Raw genomic sequence first — 21,628 nt, 5'->3', positions numbered from 1 at the left:
GCTTCCTGCAGGGTGAGGTCTGTTTTTGCCAAAAGCTGCTTTTGGAGGGCACTTGACCGGACGCCGCATACTATCTTGTCGCGAAGCATTCTATCGAGCATGCTCCCGAAGTTGCAGCTATCCGCTATTTGGTGAATTTCGACAATGAAGGTATGAATAGACTCACCTTCCAGCTGGCGCCGGTTGAAAGAGCGGAAACTCTCCGTTCTTTCGTGGCGTTTTGGGTCAAAGCACGAACTTAGGACTTCGATTACTTCTTCGTACTTCATCGCATTTGGCTTCTTCGGTGCAACGTTTCCTGAAAGCACTTGAACTGTGCGTGTGCTTAGCGCAGAGATGAGCAACGCCCTTGTCTTCATTGGATCTTCGATTCCACTTGCTTCGAAGTAGGCTTCAACCTTCGTCAGATATGCCCTCCAGTTGTCACCGCGGTCGTCATACTAGGGAAGCTGGTGATGTGCCATGGTTGAACTGGTTGCATCCAGTGTCTCAGTCTTGACCGTTGTTTCAAGTTGATTCTCGTCGCGGGTTCGTATTGGGCTCTTCGCCACTGTTACATCACAAGTACGCGCATTGCGCATTCCGTGCTTCCATGAACCACAGACGGACGCTCGAAGTCGAAAGGCGTTTATTCAGGCCGACCAACCGGCTTATATACCCTGGCCGGGAGAGGGGGAAGGAGGAAAGAAGGAACGAGGGGAAGGGTGGAAGACATTCTGGCTGGCATTCGCCAAAGACGGAACGTTTTACAACACTTCGGCTCCCTCGTCCCAGCCCCTACAATACCTTCATCGCCTACAAGACTGTCTTCAGCATTTGCGCCCAGTGCCGCCTCACTCACCTGCCCATCAAGTCTTTCTGCACCCAGACCTTGCTTCCTCGACGCATGTGTTTCTCAGGCGAGACGCTGTAAAGGCACCTCTTACCCCCTCATACGACGGCCTCAAGAGAACGACAAAGTCAGCGACAATCCTGCTGGATGGTCGTGATGAGGTCGTCTCTCTAGATCGCCTCAAACCCGCGTACCTCGAGACACCTCCCCAGGAGCTCCCCTCAGATTTCCCCGGCTTATCTGAAGACCTGCTTGCCGCCGTGGCACCCCCATCTCTGCCCCGTCGGCGCGTACATTTCGCCGTTCCGTCTAGGCGGGGGGGGCCCTATTGGCCTCGGATGGATAGATGGAATATAGGAGCATCCCCTTTGACACGGGGTGGTAGCAGTAGATATCATGCTCATTTTTCTCCCTATATCTTAATTATTGATTTATATTGCTTAAATAAACCATCATTCTATTTATTAAATTTTTGTTTCTACATTACTAACATTGTCACTTCTCTGATTTTAAGCCACCAATCTTCCAGTCGTTTTTTGCTAGTTTCCATCATGATCATCATCATCAGCCTGACTATACCCACTGCAGGGCGAAGGCCTCTCCCATATTTCTCCACTTAACCCGGTTCTGTGCTAGCTGCATCCGCTTGACCTTTGCGAACTTCTTAACCTCATCCGCCCACCTAACTTTCTGTCGCCCCCTGCTACGCTTTTCTTCCCTTGGAATCCAGTTTGTTACCCTAAGCGACCATCGGTTATCCTCTCTTCGCACTACATGTCCTGCCCATGCCCATTTCTTCTTCTTAATTTCCACTGGAATGTCGGTAACCTGAGTTATTTCTCTGACTCACTCTGCACGCTTCGTATCTCTTAATGTTATCCCTACCATTTTTCGTTCCATAGCCCTCTGGGTTGTCCTCAACTTAAGTAGAACTCTCTTGGTTAGTCTCCACGTTTCAGCCCCATAGGTGACTACAGGTAATATGCAGCTGTTATATACTTTCCTCTTTAGCGACACCGGTAAGCTGCTAGTCATAATCTGTGAGTGCTTGCCAAATGCGCTCCATCCCAATCTTATTTTTCTTGTTATTTCCTTTTCATGGTCCGGATCTGCGGTTACTACCTGTCCTAAGTAAACATATTCGCCTACTACTTCCAGTATTTCGTTACCTAATGTAAACTGCTGTTCCTTTCCGAGACAGTTGACCATTACCTTAGACTTCTGCATATTGATTTTCAAGCCTACCTTTCTACTTTTCCTGTCTAGGTCACCAATCATTATTTGCAGTTCATCCCCCGAGTTGCTTAGCAAGGCAATGTCATCGGCAAATCACAGACTACTGAGGTATTCTCCATCTACCCTTTTCCCTAGCTGCTCCCATTACAAGTCTCTGAATACTTCCTCTAAACAAGCTGTGAATAGTACTGGGGAGGTTGTGTCCCTTTGACTAACACCTTTCTTTATGGGAATTTTGTTCAAATGTTTTTTCGTAATCAATGAATGCTATGTATAAGGGCTGATTATATTCCGAGCATTTTTCTATCACCTGATTGATGGTATGGATATGATCGATAATAGAGTACCGTTTCCGAAAACCTGCTTGATCCTTTGGGCACCATAATTCCTTTCCAAATACCCCTCAAAACCTCATACCTATTGTATCCCCACAATGCTTTATGCTTCATTATTCCGGCATTCCTTCTCCCTTTGGCCTTAAGTGATTGCTCATGCTTTCCAATGTATGTCAATCCTTCGTTTACCCATACCCCCCGATATTTATATTCTGCTACTCTAGGTATTTCATGCCCTTGTATTTTAAGACCCTGATCAGTTGTGCCGTTGAAAATCATCAGACCCGACTTAACTGCGCTAAAACTGAAGCCTAGAGCGTCCCCTTCGTCTCCGCAGTACTTAACTAGAGTTTGCAATTCCTCCAGACTCTCAGCTAGCAGCACAATATCGTCTGCATACATCAAACCGGGAAGGCGCTGCTCTACCGCCTTTCCACCTAATCTATATGGCAGGTTAAAACCTAGGATACTGTCTTGTATCCTCCGTTCCAGGTTTATCATATAAAGCATGAACAGCAGCGGTGATATAGGACAGCCTTGTCTTAATCCTTTGCATACTTTGACATCTTCCGTACTTCTTATCCCTTCCCACGTAATTTCTACTTTGTTATCCCGGTATATTTTCTGTAAGAACTCTATTATCTCATAACCGATACCTTCTTCTTTTAATATGCCCCACAGGAGTTCCCTGCTTACGTTGTTGTACGCCCCGTTTATGTCCAGGAAGGCAAAATACAAAGGTCTATTTTCCACTCTAGATATTTCGATTTATTGGGTAAGCACGAACAGGCTGTCATCTAAGCGTCTACTATTTCTAAAGCCGTTCTGAAGTTCTGCGAGTATCTTATTACTTTCTACCCATGCTTGCACCTTTAATTTCACCGCCTGCATGGCTAACGTGTACTACATAACAGATGTTATGGAAATCGGCCTGTAGGGTTTTATATGCATCCTTTCTCCTTTCCATTTATAAAACAGATTCATTTTACTCTACCGCCAGCTGTCCGGAATTTGCTTATTCGTTATGACTGTTTCCAGAGCTTTTAACAACGTTTCCTTACTTTTTGGACCAAGTTCATTAATCAGCTTGATCGGAATTCCATCTATTCCTGTATATGTGTTTTTAGTGATATTTTTTTCTGCCTTTTTCCTTGTTTAGATTGGTCAGTTGTAAGCGGCTTTGTATTCTGCTACCTTGTGTTGCTTCCTGATTTGCGGAGATTACCCTATCGTCGCTCTTAAATGACTCGGCTATAACTGATGTAATGTAGTTCACTGCGTTGTCTCCCTTTAAACAATTTCCCTCGTTATCTTGAATCCGATCCGGCTTTCTATGATTCTTCTTCCGTAGCCAGCTTATATGGTTCCAGAATTTTCTTGCTCCGCCTCTAGAGGCATCGTGTATGTCAGCCATCCAGCGATCGGTGGACTGCCTTATTTTACTTTGGACGAGGGCCTGCACTTGAAGTTTCTTCTCTCGATATGATTCCCATTTTTGGTCGATCTCCTCATGAGATACCTGTGCTTTCTTTGCCACTTGGTGTTCCCTTGAAGCCGCCCGTCGTTGTTCAATAGCTTCCCTGATTTCCTTATTCCACCAGCTCCGTGGCTTCCTCTTTCCATTCCAGCGGTTTGCTGCTTTAACCTCCTTAATTTTCCTCCTTATGAGTAGTCCTACCTGTTCATAATCCCAGTCTTCCATGGGACTTTTCTCTATTGCTTCCTCCATGTCTGCTGCTATCTACGCTATTTGATCGCCGTTTAATTTTGGGTTTACGTTTTTCTAAGTTACATTTCTCTTTTCATCAAGGGCCCCATCTGCAGACTAACGCATTTATGATCACTTCCCAGACTACACTCCCCTTCTTCGTCTATTTCCATTTTTGTGACTTTGCTATAAACTTCCTGCGATATTAGACAGTAGTCAATGTTCGTCTGCTGGTTGCGGAATTCCCACGTGATTTCGCCTTCACATTTTGTTTCTCTATTTACTATAACTAGATCGTGTCACTCACAGAAATCTAGCATTAGCTTCCGGTTACAATCCGTGTATCCATCCAGATCGTCGATGTGGCCAGTCATGTCCCCCAGCAGAATAATATTGGCCCCGTTTCCAAACTGGCTTATATAGTCACTGAGACATTCGACAAGTTCCTTGTTTTCTTGCCTGCAATGATGTCCTGTTCCTAAATAAACTACCCCTAGCCATGTCCTTATGCCGGCAATTGTTCCTGAAACCCAGATATGTTATTTACAAGATGATTTAATTCTTTGCCAATTTGTTTCCTGGTGTATCAACATAGGTGCAACGGTGGCGTAGCGGTAGAACATCCGCCTCGCATGCAAGAGGACCGGGGTTCAAATCCCGGTGCCGCGCAATTCTCCACCAGATTTAAAAAAAAACATCGGCGTGTCGATGGAATTGCATAAACAGGTTTGGGGTGCGACCTGATGCCGGTGAACACCTCCGGCAACGCACTGCCTCAGCAGAACAGGAGTTGGCCACCCTGGTGCAGTAATTGGCCACAACCTCTCATGATACTCCATAAAACCCCGGCCCTCAGTCACCAGCGGTTGCGGAACAACTTACCACGGCGGCGGTCAAACCTGTGACGCAGCAGGGGGTGCTAAGAATACCTGGCCCCGCTGGACAGGCCGCCATTGGAAACTGACTCTGGCAACGTTTAACGTTAGAACCCTAGCTAGTGAAGCTAGCTTAGCAGTGCTGTTAGAGGAACTAGAAGGTATGAAATGGGATGACATAGGGCTTAGTGAGGTTAGGAGGCCGAATGAGACATATACTGTACTGAAGGATGAGCATGTACTGTGTTATCGAGGCTTACCAGAGAGGCGACAACTAGGAGTAGGTTTCCTTGTCAATAAGTATGTAGCGGACAATATAGATGAATTCTATAGCATTAATAAGAGCGTGGCAGTAATCGTAATTAGGCTTAATAAGCAGTATAAACTGAAGGTTGTACAGGCCTATGCACCTACAGGCAGTTATGATGACCGGGCAGTTCAAAGCTTCTATGAAGATGTAGAATCGGCAATGCGAAAAATAAAGACGCAGTATACTGTACTAATGGGCGACTTCAATGCCAAGGTAGGGAAAAAGCAGGCAGGAGACCAGGCAGTAGGTGACTATAGCATCGGTTCTAGGAATAACAGGAGGGAGTTATTAGTTGAGTTTGCTGAGCGCAATAACTTAAGAATCATGAATACCTTCTTCAGCAAACGGAAGAACCGAAAACGGACATGGAAAAGTCCTAACGGGGAGACTAAAATTGAAATTGACTTCATGATGTGTTCAACCCCCGCCATTGTGCAAGATGTAGAGGTAATCGGGAAAGTGCGATGCAGTGACCACAGGATGGTGAGGTCCCGAATTAGCCTAAATCTGGAGAAGGAACGCAACAGATTAGTAAGAAAGAAACTCATCAACGAATTAGCGGTGAGGGGGAGAGCAGAAGAGTTCAGGATCTCGCTACAGAATAGATATTCAGCTCTAAACGAGGATGGCGACATTACCCTAGAAGCAATGAACAATAATTTCAGAGATATCGTTACTGGGTGTGTGGTAGAAGTAGGCGGCAGGATAGTTAGAGAGGATACCGGTAAGCTGTCTAAGGAGACGAAAGATTTGATTAAGAAACGCCACAGTATGAAAGCTTCCAATCCAACAGACCAGATCAAATTGGCCGAGATATCAAAACTAATCAATAAGCGCAAGGTGGCTGATATAAGGAAGTATAACATGGAGAAAATTGAACATGCTGTAAAGAACGGGGGAAGCCTTAAAGCGGTAAAGAAGAAATTGGGCATAGGCAAAAACCAGATGTATGCGATAAGGGACAAGGCGGGCAACGTCATCACGAATATGGACAAGATGGTCAAAGTAGCCGAGGAGTTCTATACAGATCTCTACAGCAGCCAAAGTAGTCAGGATCGTAACGAGATTGACGGCAGGGAAAAACAGTCAGACGTTCCACCAGTGACAAAGGACGAGGTCAAGAAAGCATTAGAAACTATGAAAAGGGGGAAATCATCTGGAGAGGATCAGATAACTACAGATTTGCTAAAGGACGGGGGGGATATCGTGCTACAGAAACTGACCACCCTGTATACGCAGTCCTTGGTGTCATCGACAGTACCAGAACCATGGAAGAATGCAAACATTATCCTCATTCATAAGAAAGGGGCCTCTAAGGACCTGAAAAATTACAGACCAATCCGCTTACTGTCTGTTACGTATGAGGTATTTACTAAGGTAATCGCTAATAGAATTAGGACAACCTTAGACTGCAATCAAGCAAAGTATCAAGTAGGTTTTCAGAAACGGTACTCTACTATCGATCATATACATACCACCAATCAGGTGATAGAAAAATGTTCGAAATATAATCAGCCTTTATACACAGCATTCATTGATTACGAAAAACCATTTGACTCAGTTGAAACATCGGCGGTGATGCAGGCATTGCGGAATCAGGGGGTAGACGAGCCATACGTGAAAGTGCTGGAAGATATATATAGTGGCTGCAAAGCAACCATAGTTCTGCATAAAGAAAGTAACAAAATTTTGATAAAGAAAGGTGTTAGGCAAGGAGACACAATCTCCCTATGTACTATTCACAGCTTGCTTAGAGGAAGTATTCAGAGACAGGGAATGGGAGCAGTTAGGGATAAGGGTAGATGGAGAATACCTCAGTAGTCTGTGATTTGCCGATGACATTGCCTTGCTAAGCAACTCGGGGGATGAACTGCAAATAATGATTGGTGACCTAGACAGGAAAAGTAGAAAGGTAGGCTTGAAAATCAATATGCAGAAGTCTAAGGTAATGGTCAACTGTCTCGGAAAGGAACAGCAGTTTACATTAGGTAACGAAATACTGGAAGTAGTAGGCGAATATGTCTACTTAGGACAAGTAGTAACTGCAGATCCGGACCATGAAAAGGAAATAACAAGAAGAATAAGATTGGGATGGAGCGCATTTGGTAAGCACTCGCAGATTAAGACTAGCAGCTTACCGGTATAGCTCAAGAGGAAAGTATACAACAGTGGCATCTTACCTGTACTCACCTATGGGGCTGTAACGTGGAGGCTAACCAAGAGCGTTCTACTTAAGTTGAGGACAACCCAGAGGGCTATGGAACGAAAAATGGTAGGGGTAACATTAGGAGATAGGAAGCGTGCAGAGTGGGTCAGAGAAATAACTCAAGTTACCGATATTCTAGTGGAAATTAAGAAGAAGACACGGGCATGGGCAGGACATGTAGTGCGAAGAGAGGATAACCGATGGTCGCTTAGCGTAACAAACTGGATTCCAAGAGAAGGAAAGCGTAGCAGAGGGCGGCAGAAAGTTAGGTGGGTGGATGAGGTTAAGAAGTTCGCGGGGGTCAAGTGGATGCAGCTAGCACAGAACCGGGTTAAATGGAGAAATATGGGAGAGGCCTTCGCCTTGCAGTGGGTATAGTCAGGCTGATGATGATGATGATGATATATCAACATACCTACCCCTCCACCCTTTTTTTCCGTTCTCGTTCTGTTGCACCCTTCCCAGACGTAGTCTTCTATAAACGGCGGATCTTCTAGATCCTTGAGATTTATCTCGCAAAGAGCGTACACACCTATTTTGTCATCCTTCAACTGCTGTTCTATCTCTAGCCATTTCGCTCTTTTTCTACCTCCTTGCATGTTCATGTAGCTGATCCTAGTGTTAAATTTCTTTTTTGTACTTTTCTTTCTCGACCTACTCTTTGCCATTTTGGGGGGCTCAGCCTCCGTTATTACACTTTCTTCGGCTTCACTTCTAACTACCTCTGTGCACGGAGTCCTCGCGGACCCGCTAAAAAAGCTACAGCCCTGCCTGCCAGGCGCCAGCCGATATCTGCTCCCACCCTTCTGTTAGAATGAATGCCATCTCGCTGAGAAGCCCTACCAAAACCTGCTTTATGCACCTCCCTGTTTACCTCAACCACTTCGAAACGCTTCTCCAGGCTTAACTTTCTTGTGTCCTGATTAACTGTCACCACGTCCTTTTCCAGCTTTCCGTTCAATCCTAGCACCTCCGGTATTGTGCATACAACTATCTGCGCTTGCTGTGCTATCTCCCTGATCCCGTCAACTCCCTTAGCTAAACTTTCCACCACTCCTGCAGTGTCACCATTTAGGACATCGTTTAGTCCCGCGGCTGCTATCACCGGACTGCCCGCCGGGGTGGTGCAGTGGTAAGACGCCCGACTACTGTGCCGGAGTACCCGGGTTCGAACCCGACCTCGGTGGCTGCGTTTCGATGGAGGTGAAACGGAGTGGCGTCCGTGTGCTGTGCGATGTCAGTGCACGTTAAAGAACCCTAGGTGGTCGAAATTTCCGGAGTCTTCCACTAAGGCGTCTCTCATAGCCTTAGTCGCTTTGGGACTTTAAACCCCATAAACCAACCAAACCAACCAACTATCACCGGACTGCACTCTGCGGAATTTTGCAACAGCCTATTTTTACTCTCTTTCAGCACTGCCCTCATTGTGCTCCCTGGGAAGGCTCCAACTAACACTCTCTTATCACCCTTTACAGGTTCCAAGATATCTTGCTTGCACGTGCTCATGTTAGAATCTCCAGCGATAAGCACCTGGGCCTTCTCTCTCCCTCTCCCAAGTGTTGGCTCCTGCTTTCGCTTATCTGTGTCCTTATCTCTGGGATTTTCATTCTTCCTTACTTCTTCCTTTTCCGGCTTCTTAGTAGCTGCTTCTAAATAGCTCTGACGGTTCGGATCCGCCTGACCAACTTTGCTTATGCCTTCCATGCCAGTGCTAGGCAGCCACGTGGCCCGCACTGGAATGTTCGTCCTCGTTGGTTCCAAGGATAAAGTCGGCCACTTTTTTTTTTTTAATTTGAGGAAGCTGTCCAAGCAGTTTCTGATTTTCTGCCCTTAATAAACGTACTTCATTTTCTAAATCATCCACACGAGACACTAAACTGCCCCTTTCTTGATCAAATCTATCTAGACGCGCACTCAGTACGCAACACCGACACATAAAGTCGCTGCCTTCCGCTTCACCTAAAGAGTCAAAACGCGTTTCCTTAAAGTTAACCTGCGCCACACACTGAGTACCCTTTACCTTCTTTTGATTGCATATCTTAAGCATGTATCGACTGAACTATATCTATTACGAATTCTCAGAATATACAAATTGCCAAAAGAAGACACAAGAAACGACTAGCAAACACGCGTTGAAATCAATTCTGCGAATGCCAATGGCCTAGAAAAAAGTATTTATCTAAACGAGATAGTTAAAGAATGATCGCCGAGAAAACCTAGCTGCCGGCACGAAAAACAGGCCGCTAGGACAAAGAGCTAAAATCTATTCTTTAGGCTGCACCTAACCTAACTAGCTGAAAACGAAATAAAGTTAATAAGAGAAAGAACTCATCTATTCGACGCTTCGAAAGCTCCGGCTGTCGCCAGTCCGTCCGTTTCCGGTAGCCTCGTGCAATCGGAGGAGCGATGGAACACGCGTCCTCACCCCACGGTTGGCAACTGTCAACTCTCTCGAGGCCTCGAGATCGAGCAGAGTCGCCACCTTGCGGCTCAGCGGTGAGACCTACTCAGTGTGGATGCGTTTTCGCGTCGCGTGCCTGCCCGCAGTGATTTACGCGCGCGCATGAGGCGTGTGCAGAAGTATTTTTGTTTGTTTCGCAGTTCCTGTGAGCTTTTGCTTGCCTATATGCCTCTTACACAATAAATATAACAGTCTCTAACCCCACGCTTCATTAAAAAAAATATACTTGTCCGTATCGAGCATGTCACGCTTGGATAAGGACATCATCCATCGCGGTCTTCGGCGCTTGAAATCCTTTGATATGCAGTGTCTCAAACGAAGTGGTACTGTCGTTACCGCCATGTCAAAGCAAAACAGGTCGTTGCCGTCAATAAAAGGTAATGCAAACGCCCAGAAATCACATATTCCCGTTTCTGTTTGGAATACCGCAGCTACTAAAACATATGCCACCGCAGACTGCTTCATATAGCAGAATGCAGTTTGAACAGACCACTCTATGCCTGCTATGCCATCTGTATGCACGATAGAGTTGTGTGAGTACTTTGGTTTTGTTTGTTTTTTTCTGTTGTTGTTTTTTTGTTTGTTTTTTTTTAACCTCTGTCGCGGTGTCTCAATGGTAAGGGCGCTCGACTGCTCATTTCGAGAACGGGGGATTCAATTACAACCGTTTCGAAAGGCGTTCCTCTGCTGTGGGATTTGACTGCACAATAAACAATCACACGTGGTAAATGTGGTGTAATAATGAAAAAAAAAAACGACATCAAAACCAGCCTCTGCAAACATCCGTCATAGCCGATGCCGCTTTCATGCGTTAAACACGGGCCAATATGCATTTCTTTTCTTTGCTTTTCTTTTGTTGTTGAAGGCTTCTGTGCATTCGTAAAAGTTTTAGTGAGCACATTTTGCTTTAGAGAAATGCTCGAATATTTGAGAAAAACATATTCCCTGCACCTAATTGTTACCCTAAATATTACATAATACACCTTGATCAATGTATTTTACTGGTAGCCTATTATAATCATTAAAATCCCTTTTCGTCCAAGTGCTGTCTTCCGACAAAACTCGTCATTTCTGACAAGGGGAGTAAAACAGCTTCACGCGGGCTTCGGTGTTTAATTCGGGAATAAATACATTTTTATAGTCGCATAATAAGATGACCTCCATTTCTTTCGGAATAGTTTCATATCCGGCATCTGTTTTGGAAACAACCCTAATATTTTACTTCGCATAAGATTTAGTCACTGCTAAATAATTAGTGATAAAGAAATTTTCAGCCTGTAAAATTGCTTCCCAGAACATGACAGTGCCCATGCGCAATTTATAACGATGTCTTCGCAGCGAGTAATTCGTAGCTTGCACTTTAACGTTACTGAAAATTAATCGCTGATTATTGTAAATGATGTCAAGTGTGTAAAAGTTATCTCACATGGTGAAATTTATTCGCATTGCAAAACAAAATAATTACACTACTAATTTACAGTTATATATTAACATCACACACATCAGAAATTCCTTATACATTCCTCGGTTTCAGGAAATCATTTACAGTTAGTGGCGCATGCATTGATACACTATCACATTCTATGACAGTGGCCGCAAAAAGCATCTCGGCAAATTCAGTCTACTCAGCGCTGTACACGTGAACAATCAGCTTTCCTGTGCGGCGAGGTTTCCTGTATAGTGTCGGCGTGATCTCATTTTTGGGGAATACTTGTGCGTGGTTGTCTGGGCCAGAGTTCATGTGCACTCAGTCTAAAGCAACTCGCCATGCAGTGCGCTGCCAATGCTACATTTAACCTGCTTAATCATCGAGTCAAGTACGATATAGTGAACCAGGCTGCCTCGACTCAATCTAAATTACTGCAGGTCAGAGCACGAACCTTGTATCTGCGTGGGCTTGACACTAAATTCCCCGGTCTCACTCGCATGAGACACGTGCAAGCTGTTTAAAAGTGGATAAAAAAAAAACAAAGCTGTCATCAGGCAGGCCCAAGCATTAGGCGCGTGAGCGTGGTACAGCGCAAGAAACGTGCAAAGTAAATCTAGAAGACTGGTGGTTTCGTGCTTTGTTTTCCTAAAATCCGCTCGTCTTCTGCTCCATTGGCGAAATCCTTGGATTTTTTTCTGCAATATTGCAGAAATACTGCAGAAGACACGTTTTCATCGCCAACAAACCCGCCGTAAACTCGGAAGCAGACCTACGCAGCGTGCGTTTCTGCGAGCGCCGCCGGCTGCCGATCCACACTACCGTAGCGACGGTGGCGCCACCTCTAGGTCGATCTCGCGGCGATGCCAGCCGACGCTATAAAGCGTAGGCAAGGTCAATGTACAACCACGGCCGTTCAATGGAAGCGCACTTGGGTGCGGCCCGTCGCGTCTCCCGAAAGAGCCGTATTGCGCCTAGTTCTCATCGCCACCGCCGCGGCGCCACCGCTCCGGGACAAGTCCAGGCGGAGAGCTGCGCGCAGCGGCCGTGCCTGTGCTTTCGTTTAGGCGTCCGCGCGAGCGGCGCTGGATTATTTTAGGATTTATGAGCTGCGTTTCACACATTATGGTGATGCCACGTGCAAATTTGTTATTGATAAGGTGATAGCGGCATGTCACCATGAAAGCGCTTTTCCAAGTTAGACGTGGACCCGTTTACAACGAGAATCGAAGAAGCAGTGCGCCTCGCCGAGTGGGCACCCATTTAGTTACGGGCGTTTAATCCGCTGTAATAAAATATAACATATTACAATCTTGAACTCATGACAAAGTTTGGGGCCATTTATTCAGCGTGCACTTTGTGGAAACTCAAAATTCAGGACGTAGCGTTCAGCATTATTGTTCAGCGTGTTCCTCCATTTTTGCTGGAAATAATATTGAAGTGAGAAGCACCACCTGAATATACTAGCTAACACAAACTTACAAAAGAAACAACACGAGACAACCAGTTCAACCAGACGCCCGAAGGTTAGGCAATTTTTTTCTTTTTATTTTGAAACCACATGACGCACAGAGGACACCCAAGCCTATTACAAACGAAGAACTTTCCTAGAAAGAGGTTTATGTGTAAGTATTATTTTTTCCACTGTCAGGTTTATATTTCCTGCCCAGTTGGTCAGCAGGGGTCGCATTAGTTTCGTTAAAAACGTTTTGCAGAGGTCCTTGGTGTGACTGCGGTCTCCTCTCTCGCAAATCAACTCCGGACATTGCACAAAATAGGGAAGAAGGGATAAAACCAACATGTTGCATAACTTGCTGCTTCTTCTGACCTCTGGGCACTTCATCACTTTGCTAACAAAGGTGCATGTAAGCTTGCACAAGGCAACTACCTCCATTTTTGGATACCTTAGGTGTCCATCGCCAAGATTCTTGATAATTCCATAAATTGCTTCAGTTGGCTTTGCTACCTGCAGCAGGGTTTTGCAGGAATCACAAGGCACCTGAAAACGAGCGCAAACCGTTATCAAAGGATTGGGACAAATAAAAAAATAATGGCACTCTAAAGTAAGCACTCGAATACTTTTAAACTTTTGTTAAATATAAATAATAAAGACCCCCCCCCCCCCCCCAGGGCAAGCACTGAAAACAACAACCAAAATAAAAAAAATGTTTCATGCAATTTTGTAAAAATGTTCATACCTTCTCTTCACATGCACGTGCAAGGTAACCAGCAAAGTATGCGATCGGTGCGGACTCGTCTGCTGCTGGTTCACACCACACATGAATGTATCCAAGCTCTCTCGAAAACTCTCTCGCAGCAGAGGTGATGGCAGCGGGCAAGGTACGACTTTCGTAATCTTTAATGCCAAATTTTATAGCTGCCTTCGCCTCAGAGTTAATAGGTGCATTTGCGGACTTTGATGCTTGCAAGATGCCAACCTGCACCAAAGCATGGTAAAATTTGTATTATCTCCGTTGATTTTCGTTTGTCGCTAATGGTACCTCCAGTATTTTCTCTGAAGTGAAAACTGCAGCCCTTGCGTCAACTCTGTCGTTCCCGCCATTGAATTGCCTTAGGCTGCTAAAAAGCGATTCTACAGGATCGCTGTTCAGGGCCTGCGTTAGGACGTATCGGAAGCTGAAAACAGGAGATTCGGTCAGATGCAATGCACTAGTAAGGCGCACAGAAGACATTATTGTAAAGATACTTACTTGACGTGATCAAGCAGGTACTCAATTAGCGCCACTGTTGATCTAGTTGTCATGATTGTTGCTTCGTACGTTTCGTTGGTTAGTCTTTGCTTCGACGTGCCTCCTTGGACCTGAATGTCTTCGATATAGCAAACAAAGTCCAACTCTAACCAAGAGAGCCGCTCGTCATCTGACAGATAGAATGGCTCCTCTTGGTGCTTCCATGCCTTCACTGATGCAATGTTGTGCAAGGCATACCATTTCGATATAATTTGCATAAACGTGATTGTGGCGGAACTATCTTGAAACTCACACGCTTCAGGGTCGCACTGAGGGTTGCTCTGGAGGAACTGAAGTGTGGCTATCACAGGTGGGGAAAATATATCTACTGCCCTGCGCACCTTCGTTTTTTCAAGGTTGCTTGGCTCAACATGAGCCTGCGTGAGGAACTTTACAGGTTTAACTAGAAGTTGTGTTGTATGTCAAAAATCTTCTTCAAGTAATATCCACCTCGAATGGCCTGCCCCTCATCCATCACTTCTCTTTCCAGAAAGTTCGTGCGGATATTTTTTATCAAGTGGTTTGGGTCAAACGCCAAAAAAAGGGGGTCACTTCTGAAAGGGTGAGGCACCGCATGTACAAGTGCACCTTCCTCTGAAAGGCTCTTGAAAAAGGCAACGTTAGTTTGATGGTTGTCCGCAACAATGTTTGCGATGTGAAAGCCAACCTCTTCGACTGACTGCATGACTTCCATGGCCATTGAATGAAGCTTATCGTTCTTAAGGCAGCGGGTGAAAAAATAACCCACTGATATGATGTAAGATGTTGATAAGCCTCTCAAAACAAAACACAACAGACGGTTTGCCACCTGAGGGATTGTTGTTGAGAGCTCTGCAGAGCCGATGTCTACGAGGCCGAACACTTTGTCGACTTGCCGGTCATATATGACCTTATGAGCTATAGACATCTCATCAATAATTAATGAACAGTAGGCCTCTTGCGGCACACAAGTTTTCGTATTCCACACGAAGGCGTTCTTTGATGAGAGGTATCACACCAACTTCTCCTGTTGACTGACCAACATATTTCTGCAGAGTGGTACGGCACGGCAGATTAAAAAGACTCTTGATCGGACGTGCTCGTAGCCTTTGCTTGAGCATGCTTTCCAAAGTATGCACTCTCTCAGAACATGCTCACTGTACACAGTTTTTTTCATGCAACAATTGGTCACTTGATTTCTGATGAAGAGAGCTGTTTTTTCACCTGCTTCGGCTGATTTTAGTAACTTCATGAAGTCCTGAACCGCCTTGTTTTCTTCATAACCTCGCAAGCGCTCTTTCAATTTGTTGTGCTCGGCTTGCAGTTTTTGCAGCGCTTTTGCTTGGCGAGCGATTTTTGATTTCAGCCTGTTCTCGGCCTTCTTTGCATCGTCCAACACGCTCGCGAGATCGAATGCAGTCTGACAAGCCTCATCAACCAGCAGAGCATTTTTGCTACAGATTTCCAACGCAGACTGGCATGCATCCTCCACCAACACGTTACTTTTGATGCTCACTTGCGTGCTTACTTCAGGAGCAACATCGTGGTAGCAATCAGAAAGAAGAGACCCACTCACATTTGGATCCTCTCTGGAACCCTCACGCTCAGCTGGAGTTCTCCGAACTGTGCCATCAGCAGACCGGTCAACTCGAGGTCTCTTTGTTCTTTGCGAACTTGCTGGTTGCATGTAATGTGGGTAGTTCGCGAATACGGAGGGGACGGCTGATGGAAGCAGGCTCTTCAGTTTTGTGTTCTTCCTGTAGTCGTCTGTGAAGTGCAGTGAGCATACCAGTGACCTGTCACTCGGCTCCCACTGGCTTCCTTTTCCGGCCGAGCCCTCCCGAGATATGTTTTTCAGCCATGCTGCTCGACGTTGTAAATCGCACGGGAACTGGCGGTAACCGATCTTCGGATCTTTCCTTCAGTTCGTGGTGCATAGCGGCACACAGCAGTTGCGTGGCATAGTGACGCATGCGTTTAGGACGCTGTTGACACAGGCACCGCGATGACATGCACGCAGAACTAGCAGAACCACGCGGGCATGCTGAGCAGCAACAACTAAAACACGCGCCAAAACAGCGAGCGAAGTCCTTTCCGCGTCGTCTGGCCGTCCGTGCCGGCGGTAGCCGGCGGCGCCTCGTCCCGGAGTGGTGGCGCCCCCGCGGAGAATGACGACGGAAACTGTAACTTCTCCCAATACGCGCTTCCCCAGCCATTGCGGCGCGACGCGACGGGCCGCACCTAGTGCGCCTCCATTGAGCGGCCGTGGTACAACTGGTCGCGCAACTTGGAAGAAAACGCGTGCAGCTGCCTACTGCCAGCGGCATCAACTCGATGATGAGGGCTCCTGCGAACTGTGAGGCAAATTACTAGCACACAGAAAATAAGATCTGCCAGAATTCCAAAGAACTAGAAAGCAAACATAATATTCGCGCTCAGGAATGAATGCAGTTTTTGTTTCTTGCGTAAGAAAAAACGTGTCACATTTTTAATAATATTTTAACTTGTTTCTAACGGCCTCTCTCGGCCACTTATTATCCGCTGCGTAGTTGCCCAAAGCTCAGAAATGGCTCAGACCAAAGCTTTTTTCATCCGCGGATGGGTGCGTCATCGGCCCCGGTTCAACGTTCATCGTTGCGTGCTGCGTACAGAGTGGGTTATCTGTACCAAACAGTCAGTATTTCATTCTGCTGGTTGTGGTAGAGCTTTAAAGCAAGGCGAAGACTGTGTGTGCTCGATGAGAAACTGATTGCCGCTGCATGTGCACATTTCCGGACGATGGGACAATGCTGCGTCACAGCTCGGCGGCTCGGTTCGGCCTCCCAGGCACACCGCAAAAGTGGTGGCTTGTTTTACGGATACACGTCTGCATGAGCGGCGTATCGCTGCATGTTTTAATTGAGCGGTGAAGGTGAGATTTTATTGCCCCCAAGACGCGTGTCGCATTGCTCAAAGCCTTCCGTTCCGCTCCCTTTGCTGCGTGTTTTGCTTACTGCGTCGTATTACCGCACCAACGTTCGCTGAACGTGTTTTAGCTATTATTACAGTGATGTTCCTATTGTCAATGGGATCTTTCTCATGAACATGTTAAATGCTTAAGTTGTAAATTTCTAACCTCACATTGACTCCTTTCAGTGGCAAATGAAGCGCGAGTAAAATATGGGAATCATGAACAGGGCGAGATTTATTGGAGCGAAGCTATATCGTAGATATTTTCACTTCTCAGACGCAATAACTTCTAAATACTAGCAATCCCAATTTGAATTGCTTACCTAAGCTCTTACAGGTTGGCGTTCTAGCGCTAGCGTTAGTTATGCCGTTCGTTTGTTTTTGTTGTTCTTTGACGCTGATATGTACTTTGTTAGCAAGATCTTTTACCCTTTTATAATCTCACCGCGTCTCGTTTGGAGACCTACGCTCAGGTCATTTTGTTATCACGAGGATTTCATGAAGACCGTGACGAATGAGCGGTGGTCGCTCTCCTACACTTATTTTTCATTGTCGTGAAGCGTCATGTAAGTAATCGTGAATTAATAAAGCCTGGCTTTCTATGCAGCACAGCTTCACTCATTTATGCCCTTAGTGATATGCCTCAAACCATGTGGTTCTATCCATGTGCTTGCCGAATTCACTTGAAGGCCCTTGTTCGCAAACGTGCCCGAAGAAATAAGCCCCAGAATGCGTTTACATGACGCGCGACGAAAGACTAGGCTAACGACGACGGAGACAGAACGATGCTATGATAAGGTGGTTAAAGATGCCGTAACATTTCAGTTAACGTAAAACGACAGTATAAATCCATGTCAAGTAAAGTTGACTGAACAGTTACGGTGTCCATTTTTTCTGCCTTATCCGAGCATCGTTCTGTCTCCGTCGTTGTTGGCCTTGTTTTTCGTTCATAAGTAAAAAGACAATCAAATTCCCCTCCAAACGTACGTCACTGTGACGTCACAAGCAACGTCACGTGTTTGTTGTGCCTCACAGTTCGCAGGGGGCGCTGGAAAACTAAAGCCTCGCTCAGAGTCGACACGCAGGCTTCTATGGGAGTTACGCTACCATTCTTCTACCATGGCGTAGGCGCTGAGATCAGTGTTAGAGGAAAATAAAGATGTACAGCGCGTGCTCGGAGCGCAGGCATGGCGCGGGCTGTTCAGAATGAGAAGCCTGCCACGCTGGTCATTATAGTGAACTAGAATATTTCTAGTGGCATGAATGACGACGCTCGGGCACGGCCGGTCTCGAGGGGGAGCGCGTTGCGCGCTCTCTCCCTCGAGACCGGCCATGGCTCGGGCACGCCGCTTTTCATTGACGCCGCCAGATGGCGCCACTGCAACATCTACTAGACTTTTCAATGCTTTCTTGCAATAGTGCGACATAGTACCGATGCTTTTGTGCGCCTATTCAGTAAAAGTGGTGATTTATTCCCCATGCCGACGTATCTGGACCTCCACCCATGATAGAAGGCGTTTCATTCGACATTATTCGGGTTTTCGCCGTGGCACTAGGGTGAAAGCGTTCTTATTTCGCTGGCGTCTGCTACAGCTCATGCGGGAGGAGTTATCGCGCACTGTAAATCATTACGGCACATTCATTTGTACGGGACAGGTATTTTTCTGAGCCCTGCAGAGCCCGCTTTATTACAGAGCGAACTCAACTGGCAGCGGCAGACTGGTAGCAGAGTGGCCAGGCACCGTGCGCACGCACGTGTTCTCGCATCTCTCCAGCCACGTCGCAGTTAACTTTCTTTTAGCCAATATAATGATGATCATATTACACTGCGCTATTGGTATCCACTGGTAACCAGGAATACTCATTCTAGCGTGATGTCTGCTTAGCGTTAGGAAATTTGTCAACTGGTAAAGTGAGGAGCAGCTTCAGGCTGTTACATTTTTTTTTTTTTTTTTTTTTATAAAGGGGTCATGAAAAAAAAAAATCTTGCGCTTTGAAACGCATCATCCGGCGATATTCTGTGGCGTCATCATTATTGTCTCTTCACAGCAACAATAACTGTTATAAATCATCGCTGTAAGCCAGGTGATAAATTCCTTTCATTCTTATATGCATACATGCCAAAAATACCTACATGAGGAGGGCATAGCAGTTTTGTTCAGGTACTTAACAAGGCTTCTCCATTACTGTTTTATTTTATTTGAGTGCATGCACATGGGACAAAAGCCATCAACAATGAGTTGTTTTGTGAAATTATTGACCACACAAACAGTCCTAAGAGGATCGATCTGCTCATCTTCAGGTGCTTTGAAGGTTGACATTGCGCTGGTTAATGCATTTTGTGAAAAAGTGCGTGCGGGTAGTTAAGCAGTGATTTCAGCTGCACCAATCTGACAGCGGTCAGAGCACCCATGTTTGCAGGTTTGCTTGGCCAGTACCATACCGAGTACAAGCTGTCTGCTTGAATTTAGGCTGAAGCAGGTTGTAAACACATTCTCAAGGTCAGCCACGAACTGGTATCACTTGAATGGTACAAAAGGCCTCTGTTATCGTTAAAATTAGTAAAATTAGCCAAGTTTAATACATGTGACTTATCTTTTTCTTTTCAAAAAAAGATTAAAGCCTTTCTCACGGTTAGTTTGAGGTAGGATAGAGAGACCACAATTGTATACAGCTGCCAGCCAACTGGATCACCCCAGGCAATTTTTTTTTTTTGAAGTTAAGTAATTAGTAATTATTTTTTTCTAATTTAATAACTATTGCCTTTAGACAATAACTGTGTTTGCAGAATTGGAGAGCGCCTTCTAAAACCTCCATTCCATTTATTTCCGATAAAGAAAGTCTCATCGTTTTTCAAAGCTGTAAGAAAGCCCGCGAAATACAAAAATTTTCAGCCTGTACAGCGCCGAGTATAGCGCTGAGACTGGGCTGTTGAGTCACGGCCGCAGCTAATTTCTGTCACTCAAACCATGCACGGTTGATAGCACCACAATATCGAAGCGCATGAATGCGTCAGTCTCGTGATATGTATTCTTTTTTTTCGCGGGCTTTCTATAGAGGTGGGAAAAACTATGCACGTGAGGTTTTCTTTATTGGGAATAAATGAAAGGGGGGTTTCAGAAGGTCCTCCACAACTTTGCAAATCACATTTATTTGAAAGCAATACTTAGTAAATTAGAATTGCAAAATGAAAAATTGCCTGCACCGTTTTTTTTATCGATATTTATTGTCTTGGGGCATCAGTAGGGAATGATATGAAGGATGAATAAATGATTAAATAAACGTGCCAGCTAGAGATCCATGACTACGCGGAATTGAATTTAATTTAATCTCAGCTGTCTGCTTCATTGAGCCAGTGGTAGTATTCGAGATCACGCAAACAGTCGACGCTTTCTTCCTCGAAGTCTTCCTTTTGTTCAGACCTGTTGCGCCAGGTGGCTGTCAGCAAGTGGTTTCTCTGGCCTATCTCAAATGGTTTATTTTTAACCCTTGGCTGAAGTTAGCTTGGACACGCGGTATAAAATATGTCGGCTATCGTTTGGTGCCACAGGCCTAATAGCAAGAATCTGCACTGAGCACAACTCTCTGCAACATCAATATATTGCCCATATCCAGCCTTGGCTTCACGGGTTTGACGGTAATATATGCCGGACAACCCGACAAGAGTCCATAGGCACCGCATTAGGTGCCAGTGATGGCTTTTCACGCGGTATATCCTCACTTCTGCCGTTGATCATATATGTGCGTAGTCACGCAGCAGGATGAGATGCGGCTCGAAATGATGCTCACACACTGCCGGTGTTTCTGTGAGAGGCTTCTCCTGCCTTCACAAGCTTCGTTTGCACTTTGTGCGATGTTTGTTGTCCTTTGGAGCAGCAAACAAAGGTGACTGGAGCACCCGGGTAGCCGCGCTTCGGCATCTCGGCGCATGGTGCTTTTGAAGAGCTGAGATGTCTTAGTTGCAGTGATGGAAGACAGAACTGAAAGTTCGAGGACAAAATTGCAAGAATGTGCAGACTGCACGGCGCGCCAAGCCTTGACTTCCCTTTGCGGACGCGCACACAATCCTAGGATGGATGGATGGATGGATGGATGGATGGATGGATGGATGGATGGATGGATGGATGGATGGATGGATGGATGGATGGATGGATGGATGGATGGATGGATGGATGGATGGATGGATGGATGGATGGATGGATGGATGGATGGATGGATGGATGGACGGACGGACGGACGGACGGACGGACGGACGGACGGACGGACGGACGGACGGACGGACGGACGGACGGACGGACGGACGGACGGACGGACGGACGGACGGACGGACGGATGGATGGATGGATGGATGGATGGAATATAGGAGCGTCCCCTTTGAAACGGGGTGCAGTAGCTATCATGTTCATTTTTCTCCCTATATCTTAATTATTGATTTAGATTGGTTAACTAAATCATCATTCTATTTATTATTTTTTTTTTTCTACATTACTAACATTATGTCACTTCTCTGCTTTTAAGCCACCAATCTTGCAGTCGTTTTTTGCTAGTTTCCACCGCCGGT

At 45.8% G+C, this 21,628-nt stretch overlaps 2 pseudogenes; both read right to left on the bottom strand.

The window, feature by feature from the left end:
• Window positions 1-464, bottom strand: part of LOC146187988 (uncharacterized) — a 57,915-nt pseudogene extending 57,451 nt beyond the window's left edge.
• A 12,027-nt stretch (window positions 465-12,491) lies between these two features.
• Window positions 12,492-15,046, bottom strand: LOC146187987 (uncharacterized; annotated as a pseudogene).
• Between the last annotated feature and the right edge of the window lie 6,582 nt (window positions 15,047-21,628).

This window comes from Amblyomma maculatum, chromosome 5 (genome assembly GCF_055883805.1).
Source record: "Amblyomma maculatum isolate TAMU_Amacu chromosome 5, ASM5588380v1, whole genome shotgun sequence".
Taxonomy (NCBI): Eukaryota; Metazoa; Arthropoda; class Arachnida; order Ixodida; family Ixodidae; genus Amblyomma; species Amblyomma maculatum.
The sequence above is the reverse complement of the archived record's forward strand: the minus strand, read 5'-3'. Positions and strand labels throughout refer to the sequence as shown.